This window comes from Eumetopias jubatus, unplaced genomic scaffold, assembly GCF_037043125.1.
Source record: "Eumetopias jubatus isolate StellerSeaLion01/CBP00866 unplaced genomic scaffold, mEumJub1_p1.0 scaffold_8, whole genome shotgun sequence".
Classification (NCBI taxonomy): domain Eukaryota; kingdom Metazoa; phylum Chordata; class Mammalia; order Carnivora; family Otariidae; genus Eumetopias; species Eumetopias jubatus.
In genome coordinates this window covers 44,745,831-44,758,250 of record NW_028274814.1, presented here as the reverse complement: position 1 = coordinate 44,758,250, position 12,420 = coordinate 44,745,831, and positions in this window count along the sequence as shown.

Below are 12,420 nucleotides of genomic sequence, written 5' to 3'. Positions count from 1 at the left end.
GTGCCAGGCTGTAAGTACTGGGCACTCAAGAACAGTAAAACAGTTCCTATCATCTGGAGCCTCACAATCCACTGACAGGGTTAAGTAAACGAGTAATTCAATATGAGACAGATGTTATAATAATGATACCTGACACTTGCCGAGCGTTTACTGAGTGTCAGGGGATAATTTTATAATACACGTATCTAGATAATATCATACATTCAGGGCAGAGATTCCAAACAGAGGAAGCACCGTTGGTAAGGTCTGGAGGAGAGAGAGCCCAATCAGTACCTGTGCAAAGAAAATAGATAGTTCGGGGCGCCTGAGTGTCTCAGTGGGTTAAGCAGCTGACTCTTGATTTCGACTCAGGTCGTGATCTCAGGGTCGTGGGATCGAGCCCCGTGCAGGGCTCCGCACTCAGTGTGGAGTTTCCTTGTCCCTCTCCCTCTGCTCCTCCCCCTGCTCTCTCTTTCTCAAATAAATAAATAAATAAAATGTAAAAAAAAAAGAAAAAGGAAAGAAAGTAGGTAGTTCTGCTGGATGGAACAGTAGGTGCACTTAGGGGAATGAGGTAGGAGCTGCAAACAGAGCTAATCACACTAAGGAATCTGGACTTTATCCTAAAAACTGGGAGGAACCACTAGAGGTTTTATTTTGTGTTTTGTTGACAAGCACTGAATCTACCCTGTGTAATGATAGCTAGATACTCCATGTCCTCTCTGATGACATCCTTCCCTCTAGAATAGTCTAGATAGAATCTCCTGGAATGATAAAAGTAATATTTAATTAAACTTAAAATGCAATAGAGAAGTGTATATAGAGAAACATACAAGTTCATGAAGTCTCTCAGCATCACTCTTATTTATGAATAAACATATAGATTTTTGGGCACTTGGGTGGCCCAGTCAATTAAGCATCTGCCTTTGGCTCAGGTCATGATCCCATTGAGCCCCACATGGGGCTCCCTGCTCAGTGGGGAGCCTGCTTCTCCCTTTCCTGCTCCCCCTGCTTGTGCTCTCTCCCTCACCCTGTCAAATAAATAAATAAAATAAAATAAATTTTAAAAAGATACAGGTTTTTATTTTTATTTATTTTTTTTTAAAGATTTTATCCATTTATTTGACAGAGAGAGAGCCGCAAGCAGGGGGGAGTGGCAGGTGGAGGGACAGGGAAAAGCACGAAGCCGGATGTGGGGCTCGATCCCAGGACCCTGGGACCACGACCTGAGCTGAAGGCAGACGCTTAACGGACTGAGCCACCCAGGCGCCCCAAGGTATAGACTTTTTAAAAACAAAAATGCTGGGGTGCTTCTCCCTCTCCCATTCCCCCCTGCCTGTGTTCCCCCTCTCGCAGTGTCTCTCTCTATCAAATAAATAAATAAAAATCTAAAATAAAACACACACAAAAAAACAAAAATGCTATCAATCATACACACTGTTCAACAACTGGATTATTTTCATTTAATAATATGTCTTGGACATCTTTTATATCACTAAACATAGACCTACCTCTTTCTTTTTGATAGTTGTCTAGCCTTCCATTATATGGCTATATGGTAATTTTTAACTGTTTCCTATTGATGGATATTAACTTTAAAAAATTGTCAACAGGGGCGCCTGGGTGGCTCAGTTGGTTAAGCGACTGCCTTCGGCTCAGGTCATGATCCTGGAGTCCCGGGATCGAGTCCCGCATCGGGCTCCCTGCTCAGCAGGGAGTCTGCTTCTCCCTCTGACCCTCTGCCCTCTCGTGCTCTCTCTCTCTCTCATTCTCTCTCTCTCAAATAAATAAATAAATAAATCTTTAAAAAAAAAATTGTCAACATTGGGGCACCTGGCTGGCTCAGTCAGTAAAGCATGAGACTCTTGATTGGGGTTGTGAGTTCGAGCCCCACATTGGGTGTAGAGTTTACTTTGAAAAAATCGTTTCAAATCGTTTTTCGTGTTCCTGCAAAGTCATTAATTTTTTAATTGATTTTTAGGAGCTCTTTAGTAAAGATTTGGAGATTAACTGTGGCAAAAACTGCCAGTTGCCTACCTGATATTCAGTCTACCCTTCTTCCTTACTAACAGAACTGTTTTTGAAAATGTGTTATTTGATTTTATTTTTTTTAAAGATTTTATTTACCTCTGCTCCTGGCAACCACTAATTTACTCCCTGTCTCTACAGATTTGCCTATTTTGCACATTTTATATAAATGAAATCATATAACACGTGGCCCTTTGTGACTACCTTCTTTCACCTTAGCATCATATTTTCTTTTTTTTTTTTTAAGATTTTATTTATTTATTTGACAGTGAGAGAGGGAACGCAATCACGGGGGCAGGGAGGAGCAGGAGAGGGAGAAGCAGGCTTCCCGCTGAGCAGGGAGCCTGGTGTGGGGTTCGATGTGGGGTTTGATGTGGGGTTCGACGTGGGGCTTGATCCCAGGACTCTGGGCTCATGACCTGAGCTGAAGGCAGACACTTAACAACTGAGCCACCCAGGTGCCCCGCCTTAGCATCATATTTTCAAGGTTCATCTATATTGTAGCATCTGTCAGTACTTTGTCCCTTTTGGTTGCTGAGCAATGTTCCATTGTATGGTTTATGCCGCATTTTTTTTCATTCATCAGTTGATGGATATTTGGGTTGTTTCCATTTTTTGGCTATTATGAGTAACGCTGCTGTGAACATTCGTGTACAAATTTTTGTGTGGCCATATGTTTTCATTTCTCTTGCTTACATACGCAATTAATATCAATACAAAATAATACTCTTAGTATCAAAATATTGAATTCTGGGGGCACCCGGGTGGCTCAGTCGTTAAGCGTCTGCCTTTGGCTCAGGTCATGATCCCAGGGTCCTGGGATCGAGCCCTGCATTGGGCTCCCTGCTCCATGGGGAGTCTGCTTCTCCCTCTCCCACTCCCCCTGCTTATGTTCCCTCTCTTGCTGTGTCTCTCTCTGTCAAATAAATAAATAAAATCTTTAAAAAAATATATTGAATTCTGTGCCATAATGAAAGGATTTCAAAGGAGGACATGATCCTTTGCCACATAGAGATTTCATTCTAAAAAATTTACAGTATCTGGGCGCCTGGGTGGCTCAGTTGGTTGGGCGACTGCCTTCGGCTCAGGTCATGATCCTGGAGTCCCGGGATCGAGTCCCGGGATCGAGTCCCGCATCAGGCTCCCTGCTTGGCGGGGAGTCTGCTTCTCCCTCTGACCCTCTTCCCTCTCGTGCTCTCTATCTCTCATTCTCTCTCTCTCAAATAAATAAATAAAAATCTTTTAAAAAATAAATAAATAAAAAATTTACAGTATCAACATATTCATTCAGTCAAGTATATATATTGAGCACTTGCTATGTACTAAGCATTTTGCTAAGAGCCTAACGAAATATTATATGCAAATCCTTAGAAGGAAACTATTTTCATTTGAAAAATCTATTACAGGGGCACCTGGCTGGCTCAGTCAGTAGAACATGCGACTCTTGATCTTGGGGTTGTGAATTCGAGCCCCACATTGGGTGTAGAGATTACTTAAAAATAAAATATCTTTAAAAACTGAAAAAATCGATTACAATTACAACCTGACCTCAGACATTTCAATTTAGTTTATTGGCAAATTTTTCCTTACAAGTGAAATTGTGAGGAGTGGAATTGCTGTATCATATGGTAACTTTATATTTAACCTTTTAAGGAACTGCCACACTGTTTTCCAAAGTGGCTGCACCATTTAACATTTCCACCAGCATTGTTTGAGAGTTCTAATTTCGCCACATCCTGGCCAACAGTTGTTATTATCTGTGTTCTTGATTATAGCCATCCTAGCGGATGTGATGTGGTATTTTGTTGCAGTTTTGATTTTCATTTCTCTGATGGCTAAAGATGTTGAGCATTTTTTTATGTGTTTGTTAGCCATTTGTGTATCCTCTTTGGAGAACTGTCTATTCAGACTGTATTTTTTGACTGGGGTTTTCAGTCTTCTCATTATTGAGCTAACGAACAGAACTTTTATATTTCTGGGGGCAGCATTGTGCCCAGCTAAAAAAATTTCTCAGCCTCCATTGCTGATAGGGCAATGACGTATAAGTAAAGTCATTGGGTGAAACTTCTAGAAGGTCCCTTTTTCCTCCTTCCCTTCCTCTTACTGTTCAAAACAGGAATGTGATGGCTGCAGTTCCAGCAACTATGTGGGACCATGAGATGGCCCCGAAAATATAAACCACACGCTAAGATGCTAGAACAAATGTAGAGAGCAGCCTATGACACATAAAATATCATGAAGCTGTTATACCAACCTTGAACTGCCTCTCAAGACTTAATTTTATAAAAGAGAAAATAGGTTAAGCCACTGGGTTTTGGGGATCTATGTTGTAGCCAAATGCAGTTCTTACCTGATTATAACAAATTATCTCACAACTTAGTAGCTTAAAATGACATTCATTATCTCACTTTCTGTGGATCAGGAATCCAAGAGTGGCTTAGCTGGGTTGCATCCAGCTGTTGGAAGGGGCTACAGTTATCTAAAGGCTTGACTGAGGCTGGAAGCTCTGCCTCCAAGAAACCTCACCGCTATGACTGCTAGCAGGATAGTTCCTTGCCATACGGGCTTTTCTGTAGGGCCACCTGAGTGTCTTCACAATATGGCAGCTGGCTTCCCCTAGAGCAAGCGATCCAAGAAAGAGACCAAGAGGGAGCAACTGTGCCTTTTAGAACTTAGTCTCCAAAGTCATGTGCCCCTTCCACTTTATTCTATTCTTTAGGAGCTAGATGTTAAATCCGGCCCACACTCAGATGGAGGGGAATTAGGTTTCACCTTTTGAATGGAGAATTTGTGGGCGTATTTTAAAAGCTTACACAGTGTTTTGTCTTTTTTACATGCTGAAAATCTTTTCCTAATTGTCCTTATACTTGGTTTATAGTGCTGCCTTACAGAAATTTGATATTTGTGTGTACTCTTTACTGTCCATCTCTTCAATAAGGCTTCTGAATTGTGTGTCTGGTTTAGGAAACCCTTTCTCACCCCCAGGTTATGAAAATATTCTCTTGTATATTCTTCTGGCATTTATATTTTTTTAAGATTTTTGTTTAATTATTTGAGAGAGAGAGCTAGCAAGAGAGAGCAGGAGCAGGGGGTGGGGAGAGGGAGAAACAGGGTCCCTGCTGAGCAGGGAGCCCAGTGCAGGGCGGTATTTACATTTTTTGAAGTCTTTAATTCATCTGTAATAATTTTTGTGCAGAGTGTAAGGTAGGGATCTAACATTTTGCCAAAAGGGCAGCCAATTTTCTCAGCATCATTTGTTGATTAATCCCATCTTTCCCTACTGATTTGAAATGCCATCTTTATCATATATCTATGTTAGAGAGAATATATATGTTATATATATATATTGTTTCTGGGCTATACATATTTTCCATTGATAGATATATCATATATATGATATATATCACTATTTCAGCTCACACTATCATAACTAATCTCTATATGTCACATATCCTGCTACATTATTAGTTCTAATAATACAATGGACAGTCTGTCTATTGAATAGAGAGAAGTGGAGGAATTCAATGAATTTTAAGATGGTAAGTTCTTAAAACAGAAAATACAGATTTTTATATATATATACATATATGTATATATAAGAGCTATATGTAGTTTATCATACACCATACACCATATATATATACATGTATACGTATACATATACATATACATGTTTCCCATTTTTCAGATTCAAATTATACTCTAGAGACTAAGTAACCCATATAGTTGTGTGCTACCAAATGTTTAACAACAGGCACTCCAGGGAGAACAAAAAGCCCTCAGTTTTACCATTTGCTGATTTCTCTGGTATAAATACTCCCGCAATGACTGATTTCAAGAGGTAAATAACTTCAAAAGCATAGATGACAGTAAAATTGTTAGGGGCTGAATCTGCCCCCTTCCCATCCATATTTTGAAGCTTTAACTCCCAGTACCTCAGAATGTGACTGTATTTGGAAATAGGCCCTTTAAAGTGATGATTAAGTTAAAATGAGGCCATTAGGGTGGGCCCAAATCCAGTCTGACTGGTGTCAGTTTGAGAAGAGGAAATTTGGACACAAGAGTGCAGTGCACAGAGAAAAAAACTGTGAGGACACAATGAGAAGGCAGTCATCTGCAGGAAAGACCTCTGAAGAAACCAAACCTACTGATACCTTGCTCTTGGACTTCTTGCCTCCAGAACTGTGAGAAAATGAATTTCTCTTGTTAAAATACCCAGTGTTTTGTTATGGCAGTCCTCAGCAAGCTAATATAAAAATATAGTAAAAATAATTAGAAAGTGATGACTTGTATTTTTTATTTCTAAAAATTATAATTTATTTAAGGGTGCCTGGCTGGCTCAGTCGGTAGAGTGTGCGACTCTTGATGTCGGGGTTTTGGATTCGAGCCCTATGTTGGGCCTGGAGATTACTTAAAAAATAAAATCTTAAAAAAAAATAAAATTTATTTAAATTATGTGTAAGCAATTAAAAAAAAATAATGTCTGCCTTTAACAACTGGCTTACAGAATTCATGAAAAATTATCGGCTCTCACAAGCCCGTGCACCCCAGCTTCAGCATATACCCCATTGCTTATTCTGCTGAATTCCAAATTTCTATTTTCAACCAAGAACTCTTTCTCAGTGCCAGGCTCATATAGCTAACCTCCTACTTCTCCATTTATGTGACTCACAGACATCGCAAACTTAACATATCCAAAAACAAGTCCTGTATCTTTTCCCCTAACTCTGCTTTTCTTCAGTGCTCCTTGTATCACCATTCGGATGTTCAAACCAGAAACCTTGGGGGTCATCCTTGTCATTTTTTTCTCCCTCAATGACACTTTTCCCCAGTGGCCTCCCAGTGAGGAGTGTGACCCATCCACTTCTCTCCATCTCTTATGACACCTCTCTGACTTTCACTATTGGACCCGAGCCACACTTGGACCAGATAGCCCTCTTTTCAAGTCTTCCCACCATGAAGCCCCTTCCTTCTTCGCGGGAATCTCACTCTTCTGTGTGGAAGCCCTGCTCATCATCTCGGCCTCAGTTAAATGTGACTTCAGGAACGGCCTTTCCTGATCTGGAATTTGAATTAGGATCCCCTCTTACAGTTCCCTGCCTTTCTCTGATAGCAGTAAACAGTCTGTCTTTATATAAGAATTTGTGGATCCTCGGGTTTGCTCCCTCCTAGATGTTATCAAGGACTCTTATGTGGGCTTCTTCTAGCTCCGACAGACCTTGAGTCTCACGCTGCTTCCTACAGCCTGGCACAGTGCATGCCACATAGTAAGTGTTTAACAAAAACTGAATGAACTTTAGATGTGCTTTTAAAAAGTAATCAGGGACACACTCCCCTCGGTTTGGATGTGCCCATCTAGATAGAACGTCCTTCCCTCCTCCCTGCACTTTGAGAATCACTAAGGAGGAAGGAACCGAGGACAAGCCAGGGAGATAACCTCATTAGGATTCACTAGAAGGAGTGGAGGCCGTGAAGGATATAAAGGTGGACAGAAAAACTGGAAAAACTCGAGTCCACATTTTTAAAAATTAGCAAGGATAAACAAAAGCGTATTAGATTTGGCAAGACATTTGATGACTAATATAGGTGAGGTTTGCAGAGCTAAAGAGGTTGTGGTTATTATAATAGGTGTGTGCGCTCTTTTGTACTAGTTCCTAACATAACAGGGGTGTCTCCTACTTCCGGCCTCCCTCCTCCATGGCGAACGAAAAGATTCTCTTCCTGTAGAGGGTCCCTGGACCTCTACCCTGGTAGCGGAAAAAAAGAATTGGGGAAGCAAGGAAAACTTTTTGAGGCACGGGCGAAGGGGGCCCTTTCTTTACATGTAAGGAAACTGGGGATGTAAGCCTGGATTCGGAAATTGGCAGAAGCACTAGTCTCTTCCACTCCCCTCTGGAGCCCTGGACCAGAACCGCCCCTTGGCAGCCGGGTTAAGAGGCCCTCGCCTCCAAGCACGGCTTTCAGCTTCGGGCCCTCGCTTCCGCCCTGGGGCCTTTGTTCCGGCGCAGAACGTTCCAGATGCGCCGGAAGGCGGTTGGCGGGGGCGGGAGCTGCCGTGCAGGGGTGGGCCGTAGCTTGAGGGCTCCTGCCTCGGAGGTGGCCAGCGGGTGTGACCGGCGGCGAGCAGCCCCCGGCCACGGGTGCGGCCGCTGGGGGGCGCGCGAGGCCTGGCTCAGGCCGCCGGGCTCCGCCTACCACCCCCGCGCGCGCCGCTCACGTGACCGTGCACGTGACCGCGGCGTGGCCTGGATTCGCGTCCCCGCCCGCCGCCGGCTCTGCCAGGGTTACGAAACGAGCCCCTGGGGCGGCTACGCGGGGCGGGGCGTGTCGCCCAGGCGGGCCGAGTTTCCGCGGTCGCCATTTCGTCGCCGCCCTCGCGTTTCGCGAGTGGCTTCTCATTTTTTTAAAAAAGATTTTATGTATTTATTTGACAGAGAGAGACACAGCGAGAGAGGGAACACAAGCAGGGGGAGCGGGAGAGGGAGAAGCAGGCTTCCCGCCGAGCAGGGAGCCTGACGTGGGGCTCGCTCCAGAGACCCTGGGATCATGACCTGAGCCGAAGGCAGACGCTTAACGACCGAGCCACCCAGGCGCCCCTGGCTTCTCGTTTTTAAGTCCTGATGCTGCCCTTTACCAGCTCTGTAGTCTTGGGCGGCCGTGGTTTATGAATCTGTAAAAATTGGGATATCTTGGTCGGGAGCACTTAATGAGAACAGTGGGAGTTTGGTCGTAGATGCACTGCACTTAACGTGAACTTGTTAAATAGGGCAGAAGGTTGCCAGCCACCATTCCGTGCAGAGTGTCAGATGGGAGGCTAGAGCATGTCCTCTTTGGCTCTAGTTCTGGGCCTCCCAGTGCCTTGTATCTTACGAGGCTGACTGAGATTCTAATATTGTGTTTTTAAAACTAGTTTCTAGCGTTTCCAGATGCCTCGTTTGTAACACGACCCATGTGAAGGCAAGCCACCCATTTTACCAAGGGGGTGGTAGGTACGCCTCCAACGTGGCACATAAATAGGACCTCAAGAAATCCACAGGTGCAGGGCACCTGGGTGGCTCAGTCGGTTAAGCGTCTCCCAAGATCCTGGGATCGAGCCCCACGTGGGACTTCCTGCTCAGTGGGGAGCCTGCTTTTCTCTCCCTCTGCTGCTTCCCTTGCTTGTGCTCGCTCGCTCTCTCTCGCGCGCGCCCTGTCAAATAAATTAAAATCTTTAAAAAGAAAAAAAAAATCCACAGGTGCAGTCAAGATTTCAAAAAACTTGGGAAGCCGGGTCATCAATTTCTCCCAAAAACTGCTATAGTGGCAGCAAAGTACATGTCATAAACCTTCAATGAAGACTGGAAGAGCACTAAACTTATTCCTGGAAGAGAGGAACCAGGTATGTGAGCCTAACAATGGCAGTACGTGGCGGAAAAAGAAAAACTCTAGGTCTCAAGTCAGAGTTCAAGCCTCCTGCTAGAGAAGACAGCTTCAGATGGAAGGATTTCAAAACCAGCCAAGGATGGCATAACATTTAGAAACCACTTCAGCTTTTAAAATGTGTGAACCATTGGTGCGGCTGTATCTGTGGAGAACAGGGAGTTAAACCCACCCAGAGCTACTAAAAACAATTATTGGCCAAATGGCTATTTTCTAGAATATGATGAGGCTGGTATCTGGAGGGGGGAGGGGAATGCCGAACTGCTTTTATGTTTCCAAACTAGAAACACAAGACCCTGGATTGAAAACAATTGATGAGCTTGTTGATCACTTCTCTCCTCCTCTTCCATGGTGGCAGTGTAGCTCTGTATTTAATAAAGCCAGACGAGTTCTACAGGGATACAAATGTCAGTGCCCCAAAAAACAAAAACAAAAAAATCTGCTTTTACTGCAGCAATTAAATGCAAAGTGCTAGGTGAATACAGCACTTTCCACGATTGGGATTTACAGTTCTACATTCTAGAAGGCAAGTAGGACCTCATAGAGAAAGGCCTTGGCTTTAGTGTGGATCACAGACTGCAGTATCATCTGAAGTACCATACTCTTTAGGAATGTGCTCCTAAAGACATCCAAGGCTACCGCTTCCCAACATCACCCCTGTCCTTCACTTTACTGACCTAAGCAGGATTTGCTGTTTCAAAGCCACATACACGAGGTTGAGTGAGATTCCTCCCTGACTCCCAGAGCCATGAGTGCTGACCCTAATCTAAATGTGGTAATGAGTTGGAAGAGTTGGACATTGTTCAATATTGCCAGTTACATCACTTATAGTAAATAGTTATGGCAACAGTCAAGCTTAAAACAGTCCATGCATATTGAGAAGAATGTGTTTAGAATTTTAAGGGTTTTCTGTTAACAAAGAAGTGAAACACATTGTTCAAGTGGCCTAGCAATGGATCGTGTTGGCTTTGTGGAAGAAATTGAAGAACTTCTTGAAAGCCACAGAGAAACACTAATAAAAAGGATGAGGAAATGATAAAATCATCCCAGAATACAAAGATGTGAGAAACAGGAAGGGAAGACCAGATCACATCTTCATAAATATGTTAACATTTCTGCAAAAATGCTGAAATACCTGATTTAATTCCTTTTTTTTTTTTTTTTAAGTAGGCTCCACACCCAACATGGAGCTGGGGCTTGAACTCACAACCCTGAGATCAAGACGTGAGCTGAGGGGCACCTGGGTTTCAGTTGGTTAAACGTCTGTCTTCAGCTCAGGTCATGATCTCAGGATCCTGGGATCGAGCCCCACGTTGGGCTCTCTGCTCAGCGGGGAGTCTGCTTATCCCTCTGTACTCTCCCCTCCTCAAATAAATAAATTTTTAAAAAATCTTAAAAAAAAAAAAAAAAAGACCTGAGCTGAAATCAAGAGTCGGATGCTTAACTGACCGAGCCACCCAGGCACCCCTGAGTGACTTAATTTGTGAATACAATCTCTCCGTGGAGAGAAACCAGAAAATTAAATGTGGTTCACACTGTATCTTTATAACTCAGCAATTCTCCATATAAGTATGCACCCAACAAAAATGCATGCCTAGGTCCGCTAAAAGACTTGTATAATACTGTATGTACATAGTAGCTTTCTCTATAACAGCTGACAACCGAAAACAACTCAAATGGCCATCAACGGTAGAATAAATTGTGGTATGTCAATAAAACAGAGTAATGTAAAACAATGAAAATAATGAGCTACCATTTCATGCAACAAGATAGATGACTCACAGTCCTAATGCTGAGAAAAATAAGTCAGGCACAAAAGAATATATGCTGTATGGTGTCCTATGAAATTGAACAGGCAAAGCTAATCTATACTGACAGAGGTCAAATAGGAGTTCCCTTTAAGGATGTAGTGTCAGGAAAAGGGCAAGGAGGAGGAGCCTCTGGGATGCCAGAAACGTTCTGGATCTTTTTGGTGACGATCACACAGCATATGTAAAAATTCATTGAACAATTTAAGTTGAATTTACTTTATAGTGGCTACATTTCAAATAAAAATAAGATAAAACTACTTGTAGCATTATGTAACATTTGAGCAAGTATCAACAAATGTTTGAGCAGTTCAAGATTTAGTGGTAACAATTGGTGAATATCATGTTTTAAACAACCAGCAGCTGGGCAGGTGCACTTCTCAACCTTGAACTAGATTTTGCCATGGCTGAGGCTTGCTCTTTGTCCCCTAAGCCTTCATCCACTCAGTTATCATACAGCTCCTGCACTAATATTCATCATAGGCCACTATCTACAGTCATGATGTGATTTTTGTTGTCACACTGGCAAGAATATCCAGGTTGGGGGGCGCCTGGGTGGCTCAGTTGGTTAAGCAACTGCCTTCAGCTCGGGTCATGATCCTGGAGTCCTGGGATCGAGTCCCAGGATCGAGTCCCGCATCGGGCTCCCTGCTCGGCAGGGAGTCTGCTTCTCCCTCTGAACCTCCTCCCTCTCATGCTCTCTCTCTAATAAATAAATAAATAAATAAATAAATAAATAAATAAATAAAAAGAATATCCCGGGTGGATGACAGGTTTTAAGGCTCACATCTTTCTTTTTGTTATGTTTTCTTCTTTGTCTTCAATTAAAATTATGAAATTTTATTCACACATCATTGAATGATACTGCCGCATATTGTAATTTACACAAAACGTATGCTGTATCTAAGAGATAGGGTCAGTAAGGGATTTTCAAGGGTAATTTTGACTATGAGCATGGTTGTCACCTTATCTCTCCCAACTCTCTATTGTCCCAAAATGTAAAGCTTGTAGCATAGTGTCTGACATACAGAAACTGCCAGTTCAGCCCCTTCAGCCTAGACTCCCACCGCCCACAACCCACATGTGCTCTCCCACAAAAGTTGCCAATGACCAAAAAAATCTTGTTAAGCAGTCAAACTTGTATTTTCTGCTCACTGTGTCCTCCTTAACTGTCTTCTCATTCTAC